Source organism: Vicugna pacos, chromosome 24, assembly GCF_048564905.1.
Source record: "Vicugna pacos chromosome 24, VicPac4, whole genome shotgun sequence".
NCBI classification, from domain to species: domain Eukaryota; kingdom Metazoa; phylum Chordata; class Mammalia; order Artiodactyla; family Camelidae; genus Vicugna; species Vicugna pacos.
Window position 1 is genome coordinate 22,965,814 of NC_133010.1, and position 13,843 is coordinate 22,979,656.

The 13,843-nt window shown below is 45.5% G+C and overlaps 1 protein-coding gene across 28 annotated transcripts in view; it reads right to left on the bottom strand.

Annotated features, from left to right (window-relative positions):
- The window catches only part of DLGAP1 (DLG associated protein 1), an 822,007-nt gene that overhangs the window by 126,748 nt on the left and 681,416 nt on the right, over positions 1 to 13,843 (bottom strand). The gene's annotated exons all lie outside the window — the stretch shown is intronic.

Genomic DNA, 13,843 nt, shown 5'->3' on the forward strand with positions numbered 1-13,843 from the left:
TATCCTTGTCAAAGTGTCAAAAGGCAAAGACAATGAGAAAATCTTGAAAGCAAAAAGAGAAATGACTCATCGCTTGCAAGGAATCATCACTAAGATTAAAAACTGACTTATCAGAAACCATGGATGCTAGAGGGCATTGAGATGAAATAGTCTAAGTGCTGGGGGAAAAAAAAAAAAGATTGTCAACAAAGAAGTCTACATGCAGAAGAACTATCTTTCAGAAAAGAAGGGGAAGTTAAGACATTCCCAGAGAAATTGACTGAGAGATTCATTGCCACCACATAGAGCCCTTTTTCCAAATTTTGCTTCTTTTGCAAGACCATGTTGTTCTGGAAACATTCATTTTCCTCCTGTTTCTTAGAATTGTAACTTCATAAAGAGACCCACTTCACCAATGATCAGCCCCGTCAGAAGAACGCAGCTTAGACCCGGGGCAACTTCTACAGTGTAAGGTACAAACTGAAGGAACACACACCTATAGACCCCTTGCTATCGTCTGTCTGTCCTTCCTCCAGAAATATCTGACTCGGGCAAGACTGGCAGTGTCACTGCTGTTTGGCAGTGCGCTGCCAAGTGTCTCAGACCTTGCTGTCTCAGGGTTCGGAGTGGGGTAAAGGGGAGTTGAGGAAATAATCTTGGGGCCTCTTCTTGGCTCCATTAACTTTGCTCTGTAGACAAACAAACAAACAAACAAAAAACAAAAAAACTCTGCGATAGGTGGGGATTACTGACTACTCAACGAGAGAGACTATCAGAGAAGCACAGGCTTATTACCTGCAAGGCCATATACACGCTAGAAGCGGGGATAATTCATGTGAGTTATGAAGTGGGCCTTGTCCAAAACAGAAGTGCAGCTCTTTTCACAATAATTCATCAGCCATGGAAAATTTCAGCATAAAATGCAATTCTTCCAGTGTGCCAAATGTGTTTACCCATCCTATTTAGACTCTTCTGATCCTGGGAATTCAAACATTTTTTTCTCAAAGTCTCCAGACTGTGCAACGTTAAATGGAAAGTAAAACCAACCAGAGGCCGGCTCTTCGTGATGCTTGTGCCAAGTGCGATGGAGGACCCACGATTCCTGCCTCTGATAATGGCCGGCTCCAGGCTGAGGCAGACAGGCAGGGCTGACTGCAAGATAATCTGTGTTAACACTTATGACAGACGTTCAAAAAAGCAGCAAGAAGAGGGTGGAAAAAGAAGAGGCTCCTTTGGCGTGGAGGCATCGGGAAGAGCTTCGGAGGGAAGATGGCTTGGGCTTAGACTCTGAATGGCACACTGTCGCCAGGGGAAAGCGGGCCAGACCGAAGGCAGGCCAGGCCCAGGGAGCGGAAGCTGGGGGGCACAGGGCGCAGGACAGGGCCCGGGACGGCGGGCAGCTCGGGGGCTGGCGTGTGCAGGGCTGAGCTTGCTCTCCTCAGAGGCTTATTGAAGTTACAATTGCCTGCTGACCAGCCTCCCCCATGAAACAGTAAGTTCCTGGGGACGGCGGCCATCTGGGGTCACGGGAATCTATGGGCATCTCGCACTGCTCTCCCAAAGCTCAGCGCAGTGGCCAGTGTACATTAAGCCTCCTTAAATATTCACTGAGTGAGAGGGGAGCGGTGATGGGGTCCGAAGGCCTCCAAGACATTGTGACAAGAGGCCCAGTGATACCCCGATGAAGACCTGAAAAGAATTAGGGCACTGCAGAAGGTGAAGAGCCAAGAGGCATTGTCGGGTGCTGAGAGATGACCTTAGGTTTCCATTCTTGGGTGATGGAGGGCAGGACGGTAATTCAGAGAAAATGTGACTTGCTGCAGGGGGGGCAGTTGCCTTTAGCACAGGTGGTTTCACAGTGGGGAGCTCACTTTGCTGGACTTGGTCTGTATCCGATGAACCTAGCTTTTTTAAAAAAAGTTTTAAATTGAAGTACAGTCCATTACAGTGTGCGATTTCTGGTGCACAGCACAATGTTCCAGTCATGCATACACATACATATATGTGTTTTCATATTCTTTTTCATTAATGGTTATTGCAAGATATTAAACATAGTTGCCTGTGCTGTACAGAAGAAACTTTTTTAAAATCTATTTTTATATATAGTGGCTAATGTTTGAAAATCTCAAACTCTCAAATGTATTCCTTCCCTCCCCCCTTTCCTGGTAACCATAAGATTCCTTACTATGTCTGTGAGTCTGTGTATTATTTTTACGACTACATGGGAATCTCCAATTACACCAAAATAAAAATTTAATAAAAAAATAATTCTATCCTTGGACAATTGATGAGTTAGAATGTAGAAGAAAGTTAATAATGTGATTCCTCACCTAGTCCAAAGGTGGATGCTAGAGCTGTGTTCATGCCTGAGAACAAGCAGAATGAAGTTAGTCCCCAAATTTTTAAACTTTGCCATGGTGAAGCGGGGTCTGTCTGTGTGCCAATGAGTAATGTATGCTTTAAGAATAAAGAAGTTGTGAGAGAGAGAGAGAGAGATACATTCACACACACACACACAATGGAATACTACTCAGCCATAAAAAAGAATAAAATGATGCCATTTGCAGCAACATGGATGGACTTGGAGATCATCATACTAAGTGGAGTAAGCCAGACAGAGAAAGAAAAATACCATATGATAATCACTTGTATGTGGAATCTGAAAAAAAAAGGACACAAATGAACTTATTTACAAAACAGAGACAGATTCACAGACATAGAAAATAAACTTATGGTTACCAGTGGGGAAAGGGGGATAGGGAGGGATAAAATGAGAGTTTGGGATCTGCAGATACTAACTACTGTATATAAAGTAGATAAGAACAAGGTCCTATTGTGTAGCACAGGGAACTGTACTCAATCCCTTGTAATAGCCTATAATGAAAGAAAATATGAAAAGGAATATATATGTGCATAAATGAATCACTGTGCTGTACATGAGGAATTAACACAGCAGTGTAAATTGACTGTACTTCAATAATAATAAAAAAATAATAAAAGGGAAAATGTAAGCACACAGACAGAAAAAACAATGTACTCATGATCCAGCAAGTCCACTTCTGGGCATTTATCAGAAGAAAATGAAAACACAAGTTTGGAAAGATATCTGCATCCCTGTGTTCACTGCAGCATTATCTGCAATACAACCTAAATGCCTCTCAATAAATGAATGGATAAAGAAGATGTGGCAGAGATACACACAATGGAATATTACTCAGCCATAAAAAGGGACGAAATCTTGCCACTTGCAACAACATGGATGGATCCAGAGGGTATTGAAGTGAAATAAGTGAAATAAGTCAGACAGAGAAAGACAAATACCATCTGATTCCATTTGTGTGGGGACTCTAAGAAACAAACAGACAAACAAAACAAAACAGAAACAGACTCATAGATACAGAGAACAAACGGATGGTTGCCAGAGGGGAGGGGAGTGGGGTTTGGGCGACGAAAGTGAAGAGGATGAAGAGGTCCAAACCTCCAGTTATGAAATGCAAAGTCACCAGGAGGCAGGACTAGAGTCAGTAAAACTGTAGTAACCTTGTATGGGAACAGATGGTTACTAGGCTTACGGTGGAGATCATTTTGTAATGTATATAAATATCAAATCACTGTGTTGTACACTGAAACAAATATAATATTGTATGTCAACCATAATATTTAAAAAAGAATGTACCCATGGGTGTGGGCTTGAAGACCTGGTTAGGCACTACTGTGTATGAGGCTTCTGGAATATTCCATCACCCTGCCCAGTGGGTCAGCACTGTTGTCACTGGAATGGCAAGCTGGAGCCCAGCAGTGGTGGGACTGGCCTCTTGTTCTCGATGCTCTGGGAAATGCAGGTAGTTTCTAGTGACTGGACTCTGCCCCCTGAATAGCGCCCCCTGCCGACACATCACTGGCTACTACTGCTCCTTACAGCCACCCTGATGCCGTAATGAAGGTATGAAAGACGAGGTGACCGTGGGGAAAGGTATTTAACAATCTTGCTGTACCACAAAACACACAGGAATGCACATTTGTTGGCTCTGTGTTACATCAGCTTTTGCTGTAGAAATGCAGCAGTCGTAAAGCTCCTATTCAGAGAGAGAATAACTACCCACTCATCTGAACAAAAAGGGGGAAAAAAGGTTCTTCAGGAAGTGTGGAGAATCATTAACTTCACAGATTCTGAACGGGAAGGATAATTGCCTGCAATATAAGGCAGGAACACATTTTTTAAACGTTTGTGAGCGAAATGGAGACATGCCCCATTAATCCATTATCACCAGAATCAAATAGCATTCAAATGACCACATGCACTCTGACTAAATCAATAAGGTGCAAAGATGGTAATAATTAGGACTGCTGGCAGTCAAAAGGCTTTTCCAGAAATGCGCTTAGATGTTGAAAAGACGACTTCGACCCACTTTTATTACCTTTGCACTGCAGTAAATTATAGTAATTTCTTATGCCTCGAGTGGGAAAGAATGGAAAGATAATATTCACCCTCCTGAGGATGGTTTAACTTTTCTATAGAGAAGCACTGAACAATCATTTACTAACACGTAAAAAGGGATAAAAGCTTTCTGGTCAAAATGTACTGTGTTATGGTAGCCACATAATAAATTATACATAGTCTGCTGTGGAAAATCCCAAGATCCTGATAAATAATGTGTATGAAACACGGGCTGGGGAGCTGGGGATTAGGTAATAAATAAACAAAGCTCTCTTTTCATATGCTGCTGTCGGGAGAGCTAAGACTCGCCTCTTGTCCTTCCCTTTTCTAACCTCTGAATGCCCTTCCTCTTCTCTGGGTCTTTATTAATTGGCCTTTGTCGCTCCTCTAATGAAAAGGACACTTATGCTCTGCCCGGCTCTTTCCTGTGCCCAAAGGTCTACGCGGAGGCAAGCGTGAGTCCGTGTTGCCAAGGAGACGGGCCCGGCCCGCCAGGCGAGGCAGTCCCGCGGAGCGCCTGCAGGGGGCGGCCGACACCGTGGAACGAGCAGAGGGCTCTGGCTGCCCGGGGTTTCTGCACCTGTTGCAGGACAGGCACGAGGCAACTCTGCAAGAAAGGGGGCCTTCTAGGAAATCCAAGGTAATGCTCTCGAGTCGTTAAATATTAGCTCTTGGTGACTTAATCAAAGAATCAAAGGCGGTCAGGGGCCTGGATTGATGGGACCATCTTTTCTAAGGCTCTTGTTTCCCAGACGCGGAATTGAGGCTCAGAGCAGGGAGGTCTGCGGTCCGACCGGCTAGTTAGCCACACAGCTGACGCTAGAACCTAAGTCTACCAACAGCCTGTCTTGGGCCCTTTGGAAAACTCAGGCGGCCCCTACCTATTTTTGTTTACAAGATAAATATATAACGCTGAAAGAACATTCCTCACTTCTGAGTTAGAATTTCTGGGATTTAAGCGGGAAGTGTCGAGGCTCATGATAGGGGAGAAAAGCACAAATTTGAAACAAGGTAGAATTATGAATATATTGCAGTATCTGACTATTTTCTAACAGCCGTAGGCGCTGATGGTGAAAAGTTAACAAGCTAGGGTTTGGGGGGTTGTTTTGAATCTAGTTGTATCTGCCTGTTTTCTTTAGATATATTTAAACAAGGGGTCTTTTCTGGTGAGTTACACATGCAGGTGATCCTTCCGGGAATTTTACTATTATTCTCACCCCTTCCTCTGTGTCTGAGCCCCACCCCAGGACACTTAATTCAGGCTCTCAGGGTATTTGCAAAAGCGAGCTGCTCAAAATTTGGTTCTAGCACCAGCATCGCCTGGGAGCTTGTTAGAAATGTCAAATTACAGGTCCCATTTCAGGCCTCCTGAATCAGCACCTGCATGTTAACAGGATTCCTGGGTGATTCTCGTACGCATAACAGTTTGGAGAGAACACCAGCTGGGGCTGGAATCACTCTATCACTCTGGTGATTCTAGCAGGACTCCCCCTCTCCCCCTTTGCTCCTTATGCTGAGCTGGGCTTCTGGTTGTTACCTCGGTGTTCCTGCCAAGAAGGAACTTTAGCATCTTAAAAGGAAAGAGCATTACTTGTGCTTTAAAATTGGGCTGGAAGAATAGTGGGCTGGAGGAGTCCCTAACGAGTTCCCCATGGATTCTCTGATGGGACTTTTTTTTTATGTGGAAGAGCACTATGCTGAGATTATACACGGCAGGTTTGAAAGTTCTCCGATAAAGCTCGTGGAAGCTAACGAACCCGTTTCTTGGTGGGCTCTATTCCCAGTGCTTGACACCCTCGCTGGTAAGGAGTTAGGGTCCTAAGAGCCACACGAACTCTACCCAAGCTGGAAGGGCACTTGGTGGTAAACTAGTATTCACAGAGACCTCAGCTTCTCATTGGCTTTGTTTCGTTCCACCACCAAGTCTAAAATTGTGTTCTGTATGCAACAGGTGCCTACCTTGACAAGAGTAACAGCAGGTAAATATTTACTGAGTAGCCCCTATGCATGGAGTGCTGTCTGGGACCAGAATGTTTTCCTAATTAGTTAAAGTAGTTGATTGTGTGTTGTATCAGTACCAGGCTGTGGGTGAAGGACATTTTTGGATGAGCTGTTCTGAGGGGCCCATTCCACACAGAAACTCATGTGTCCATTTACTTCTTGGTGTATTTCCAGGTAGTTACCAATTTGGGGGACAAGTGAGTTGCTACATTATAGTGCTATTAAAGTTGAGCGTTTGGGGACTTGTGGTATTAAATGCATGCTTGTTTGTTTGTTGATCCTATGTTAAGAAAATTGATAATGTAAATGTTACTGTGCTTAGAAGAATATACTTTAGAAGTGTTTTTAGTGCATTACTTTATTCAAGTCTAAGAGTTTTGGCACTGGGGACTTTAGAAATAATCTGTCTAGAAGTTTCCAAATAGTAGAGTGAGAACCACTCCAATGCTCACTTGCCAGTTCTCTTGGTCGGTGGCCACTGCCAGTCCCTCATTTGGGGGGCTGGCTCCAGTGGGGAGGGGGGCCTGGAAAGCCCCTGTCACCTGCCCTGCCCATGTACCGCAGTTATCTCCAGGTGCGGAGCACCAGCGCCCATCTGTTCAGGGTCTTTGCAGGCAGTGATGGAAGGAAGATCCACCGCATCCTGCTCTAAAGTTGAGAGAGTCCGATGATACAGTGATGAATGAACCAATCTTAAATGCTGATGTTAAATTCAGGAATGCCCTGGTTCCTCAAACAAATAGCGTCTGCCTTGATGATGGCATTTCGCTATTCATTAAGATCTTCTCTAATGACTGTTTTAAGGTTGTGGTAGAAAAGTTTTTATGAAGCAGATCGATGGAGAAATAGATGTGAATAGAAGGTTCGGCCAAAGGTGAGTTTAGCAGAGCAGCTTTTTCAAAGATACCTCTCAATGTAGACCTTGCTTTAAAGACCTAATATAACACAGCATGGTCTGATTAGGCATTCTGGACTCCAAGGTGATGTGACTGATTCTGATCAGGAGAAATTACAGTTTCTCCTTCAAGGGTCAAATGTGGCCACAGGAGGGACTGGGCATATCCCATTGCCATAAATGGCATATTTAGCATCATACCCAGCGTTACAGTATCTTTTCTGTTTTTTGGCCTCTGCCAGCTTGCTGCTTCATTAAGATTGCAGATGACTTAAGATGGACTATTCTATTTTTTTAATGCTATGATTATCTCAAAAATCTAACTCCAGATTCAGACCACTCTAGGCTATGAAGTTGGGCACCTGCTTTAAAATAGTCTAGAACTGGAAAGTTGGTTCCTCCTTGGTAACCCCCAGGGTGGAGAAACGGTCCTGGCCACAGGCAGCTAACCTCAGGAGATGTGTTTGGAGAGAAGCCACACAGACATTACTTTTAAATGTGAAGGTCATTCAGAACGTTGCTTTCCTGGCATTTCTGCAGCACAGACTAAGTAAGCAATGAACAATTTAGAGCTGGAATCAGTCCAGCTTCACGTATGCAGGTCTGACAACCTCTAACAACACCTTGGCAGGTCTTCATCCCTCCGCCAACCCTTAGCCAAGCATCAAAGCCAAGTGAGGTCTCTTCTGCCCCGCCCTCTGCAGGGATGACTGCGAACAAGCAGAAAGAGATGGTCCTGGGACAAAGATTAAGATCTGGCCTCTAGGGGAGATTACCTCTGTGTAATGAATAGGCAAAGTTTCTTTTGAAATCAGCAGAAATATGAGAGGAAGCATCATTACCAGGAAGAACACTCACCTGGGAACTAAGAGACTGACCTTCGGTTAGACTACTTAAACCGCTGGCTTCCATTTTGTCATCTGTTAGAGCAGAGGCGTGTTCATCTTAAGTGCCGGTGACCTTCCCTCTCAGCTACGGTCCTCTCTGTGCACCTGCCCCTGATGGGAGCTCTCAGAGGTGTGACTGGTACTGATGACGCTGAGAGCCTGCCCCAGACTGGTCACAAGTCAAAGCCTTTGGCCAATGCTTGGGCGCCTCTGCCTCCCCTGATGAGTGTCACTGCAGTCAGGACTGGGGCAAGGAATCTGTGGGTTCCCCCCCAGAGGCAAGGAGACCTAGTTGAGATAATCAGAAGTGGCATCTTCGAAACAGAGAAAGCACTAAAAACAAACCAATCAAGGTCTGAAAGGATATGAAGGACCTTAGATGCGTATTACTAAGTTTCAGAGGCCAGTCCGAAAAGGCTGCACACTGTAGGAGTCCGAGTTGGTGCCGTTCTGGGAAAGGCAGAACCACGGAGACGGGGAGAAGGTCCGCGGTGGCCAGGGGTTGGGCGGGAGAGGGTGGGGAGGCAGAGATAGAAACGCAGAGGGTTTTCAGGGCAGGGAAGCTGCTCTGCATGACACTGCAGTGCTGGGTTACTATAGCTTCGTCACACTCATAGATTGTGCAACACGAAGAGCAAACCTTGGTGTGAACTATGGACCTTGGGTGGTAAAGATGTGTCAGTGCACGTCCCTCTCTGACGGGGGTTGTTGAAAATGGGGGAGGCTGTGTGTGTGTGCGTACAGGAGGGAGAAAGGAAATCGAAGTATATCTAAAACTGCTCTGAAAAGACTAAGTCTGAAAAAAAAAAAAAAAGAAAAAGATGATAGAGCCTGGGGCGGGGGTGGTTGGGTTCTGAGCCTTGGTGGAATTAGCTGCTGGGAGGTCCTGGGTCAGATGGGCTGAGCTGATCAGTGCGCACTGGCGTCCTCCCTCCGTGACGCCAGCCAGGCAAGGTTACCTGCTCATTCAGCGACATGTGTTGACTCCCAGCTGTAAACCGGGTTCTAAGCTAGAGCCTGTGACATGAAATCTTTGGCTTAAGGCAGCCCACAGTATCAGGGGAAACAGACTAATAGTTGGACTGTAAAAATGCTGGGTGATTAATACTGAGATAAAGATTTCTGCCAGAAATTATTAAACTGAGTTTCTAGTACAATTCTATACTGATGATTCGGATGGATGGTTTCAGCTACCCTGTTTGCTTGCAGATTGGATGCTGGAGGTGAAGGCTGGATCTGGTGGTCCAAGTTCTGGGGTAACTGCCTGTGGAGCTCTTGAACGACTTCTTCCCCTACTGATAAAAATCTAGCCAAATTCATGTTAATTGATTGCTAAATATTATTTATTTTTAACTGACTTTACATGCTATATGTTAGTAAATATAGTCTGCTCTGTTCTGTGAATACCAAAGACTGGTTAACTCAAGCAGATTAGAGAAAGAAATAGATTCATGCTCTGCTAATACTTCTGCATAGCCTGACAGATGTTAGAAGTTATAAACTGCCGAGTTAAAGAGTAAGCGGAAGCACCAAAATATATGTTGCTGTTATTGGGACTCCGAGCTGAGAAATGAGACTTCTTTGCCAAGCCTCCTACCCCCATATCAGGCTGCTTACCTCCCCTGCTATCTCCCGGTAGCTGGCACCCCACCTCCGGCCTCCTACTTATTAGAAATAATTTGCCGCAGCTGTCTGAGGAAAGTTCTGCAGCAACGGCCAACTTCTGGGTTTTGGTCGCATCCATAAGCTGTTCCGATAACTCAGTGCCAGAAATTTCCTCTTGGCAAGGACTCAGGTCTCCTGTTTAAGCCTTAATAAAAGCCAGGGCCATGGCTCAAGTCTGCTGGGCACCCAAAGCCTCATCTGTCCTTCCCTCCTAGTGACAAGGTAATTAATCAGGAAGGCTGTGTAACGGTCAGGGAGAGAAGGACTCACGAGCGAGAACACATCTCGAGTGTCCCGGAGGCTCTCTGCCAATCACTACCTCCTCTCTGCGCCTAAGGTTGCCCCTCTCCTGGCTTCTAACATCATGGGCTGGTTTCACCTGCTTTTTAAAAAATTTGTATTTACACGTTTATTTTTCAGTGGACTCTAGTCGATCTACAATGTTGTGTTAGTTTCTGGTGCAGAGCATAGTGATTCAGTTACACACATACGGCGTTTGGCCTGCTTTTAACTGTAGAGGGGTGGCATCATAAGGCACGTATCCTTTATCCTTTGTGTGTCTGGCTCCTCTCACTCAACGAGATGTTTAGGAGAGTGGTCCTGGTTGCTGGGTGTAGCTGTCATTTATTTAACTGGTGGAAGTCTCCCACTGTATGCATACACTGTCATTCATGCATCCATTCTACTGTTGATGGATGTTTTAGTCGCTTCCACTTTGGGGCTCTTAAAAGTAACACCACACCGTCCACTTGGCCAAGGCACCTCAACCCCTGACAGTTGTCACCTTGCCTGTGTTTCTAGTGGCACATGGTTTAACGGCCAGGGAAATGACCAGTGATCAGGCAGAGCGAGGAGGGAGGGAGGGGAGAGGAGGGTTTGTGTCATTCTTGAACTGGATCATCAGCCTCTGAGTAACAGATTGTGCCCAGAAGAGAAAATTACATTCAGAAGGGGAGTGTAAATCTTCGGAAATTGGGAAGAGTACGTGTGGCTGATTTTAAAGGAAAAGCTAACTTTTGCCTTTTCGAGGTTCCAGCCTCACACCCGCCACCGGAGCTCTTGTTTCCTGGGAGCACAGCTCTGGGAGGTCGGGACGGTGCGCTTACGCGCGCTAGTAGAGCTCAGTGGAGACGAATGCTCAGAAATTCAGGTCTCGTGTTTTTCCGCCTCACGGTATGACCGTGGCCTCAACCTGCATGCAAGAGGTTGGCCTCTCGGAGGAACAAATGCACGAGTAACTTTTCACATGGGCCCAGTCCTTGGCTTGGGGACCTTGGCCGCTCTCGGGGCTACCTTGACTCTCCATCCTCTCCTAAAAGCAGCAGTGCTTTTCCTGCTCGCCCCAGTGCCCTGCCCTGCGCCAGTGCCAGCATGTTTCTCTGGGGACACCGACTGGCTCTCTAGCCCTGAATGTGCCGGGGGGGGGGGTTATGCAACACCTGCTCACTGGCCACTTCTGGAAACCAATTCAGAGATTCTTGGGGAAATGATTTTATTTTATTTTTTAATTTTTGGTTTTTTTGGAAAATTATTTTATATGTGTGTTTATAAGACTATTTTGAAGGCCCTCTACATTTTAGAAACTTGTCTTTCACTGATAGTTCACAGTTTCTCTTTAAATACCCATTCATAAACGTGGCTGGGGCAGACAGTGGGGATAGGGGCTTGACATGGATGTTCAGAGGGAAATTCTCAGATATCATCTAGTGACCACAAACTCCTCACTGGGGAGGGGCCATTTCAATATCAATCCATGAGATCCAAAGCGATCATTTCAGGGAATAAACTGGAGGGAACACAGTGAAGAAAAATGCAGATCATTTTATACAAGTGATGGTGGACGATACATCCACGTGGCTGGGGAGAGGGGCTAGCAGGGACTCCACAAGCTTGTGTCTCGTAAAATTAATGCCTTACAGTCCTGTTGGTTCTTGTTTCATATTGAAAATAAGGGAAAGAAAGCAATTCTCAGCCTTTGTACTTGGAATTTTTCATACAGTATTGTTTTGGTCATCTCCCCTTATGAAAGAAAGAAAGAAAGAAAGAAAGAAAGAAAGAAAGAAAGAAAGAAAGAAAGAAAGAAAGAAAGAAAGAAAGAAAGAAAGAAACCTAAATGTCATTCCAAGGATGTTTGGGTAGAAAATTTGTTTTGGTTTCAAAAGGTGCTTCAGATTGAATTTGAGTATTGATTATCAAGACTGGGTCAGAAAAATGAGTTGCATTTGGATATTAAACACTGTTTCTTTCAACAGAATAGGACAATTAAGCCAATGATAGTTGGTCCCTTGGCCCCCGGTATTAAGAGGAAAAAGTTGACAAGAAGTGATTCTTCAGATCTGACCTAAGAGTCCAGGGGCAGGGGTGGGGAGATCCTGTTCTGAGATCAGGGGAGGGGTTGGTGTGTGTATGTCTGCAGAACCCAAATGGAATGAATCCCCTGAAAGCAAGTCCATTCTTTTATTTTTCCTTTTTTGCCAGTCCCTCACTATTGACTTACTCAAGAAGAATTTCTGATGAAACACACAGTATCTATAAGAGAAAAATTTAATTGTGCATATTGGGGTCCTGAACTAACTACCTTTTAAGCTGCACAGAAAAAGCAGGTCATGCCTCTCGTTTTAGCAGATGTGGGAAGAAAAGACCTTCCTGATGGCAGGATCGAGGCCAGCTGGGAAAGCAGGCTTCCTGACAGTGCGGCCTGGAGGCCCCGCTTTCTCAGGGATGCTGGGGAATCTCTTGCTAGAATCTCAGCAGAGAGACCCGTGCATGGCAGCAGCGTGTGGAGACACACACCTGTCAGAGGAGGCCAGTGTGCAAGGCTCCCGGAGCCGAACGCTACAATTGTGAAACAGAAAGGCTAAGCGTGGCTCTGGAAAAGAGAAACAGATCACCACTGCACTGGGGATAAAAATCCGCTGGAGTGCAGGCAGGGAAGCACGTGGGTAAAGACAAGGTCCAAGGCTTTAGGCACCAGAAGGGGGTATGTCGCCTGGGCGGCTTCCTCCCCCGGTTCCCCAGGTGTCCGGTCTCTGTGGGATTATTCACCATCCTCTTCCCTGGTTTTCTGTTCTTTCTTTCTTTTTTTTTAATTGAAGTACAGTTGATTTACAACGCTGTGTTAGTTTCCGGTGTACAGCATAGTGATTCAGTTATATATTCCTTTTCATATTCTTTTTCATTAGAGGTTATTACAAGCTATTAATATAGTTCCCTCCGCTATACAGTAGGACCTTTTATCTATTTTCTATATATGGTGTGTATCTGCTAATCCCATACTCCTAATTTATCCCTCCCCCATCCTTTCTCCTTGGGAACCATAGTGTGTTTTCTCGGTCTGTGAGTCTATTTGTAAATAAGTTCAATTGTACAACATTTGTTAGATTCCGTATGTGAGTGACAGCATATGGTACTTGTCCCTAACTTACATCACTTAGTATGCTAATCTCTAGGTCCATCCAGTTTCTGCAAAAGGCATTATTTCATTGTTTTCCTAGTTCTCTTTTCTGTCAAAGTTTGTTTCCCATTTTCTTTTTTCCCCCTCAAGCTGTCCTAGTCTCCAAAGAGATTCCGATCAGCCTCTGTGATGGTTGGTTGGTTGTTTGTATTTAAAACCCCGGGGATTCTGTTCCTGCGCCTCTGCTCAGGCGTCCAGTGAAGATATTTCCTCCCAGTCACCCGCAGCCCTCCCCCAGGGTCAGTGTGCGCTGTGATGAGGCTTCATATTTCTACTCTCCTGCCGCCCCGGAGCCCACTGAGCCGCTACTGACAAGGAAAATGTGTGATGCCCGGGTTGGGTCTGGAGCCGGCGCCCTGAGCCAGAGCCCGGAGAGGGGGCCTTCTGGACATCCTACCTTGCTGAAGACGAAGTCAAGAAAGCAAATGGAGCGCTAGACTACTCTCAAGTGCAAAGCTCTCGGCGAAACCTGGGAACTCGGCACGTCCCGGGCTCCGCCGCCGCCTCCTCGGCCTCCTCTCCGC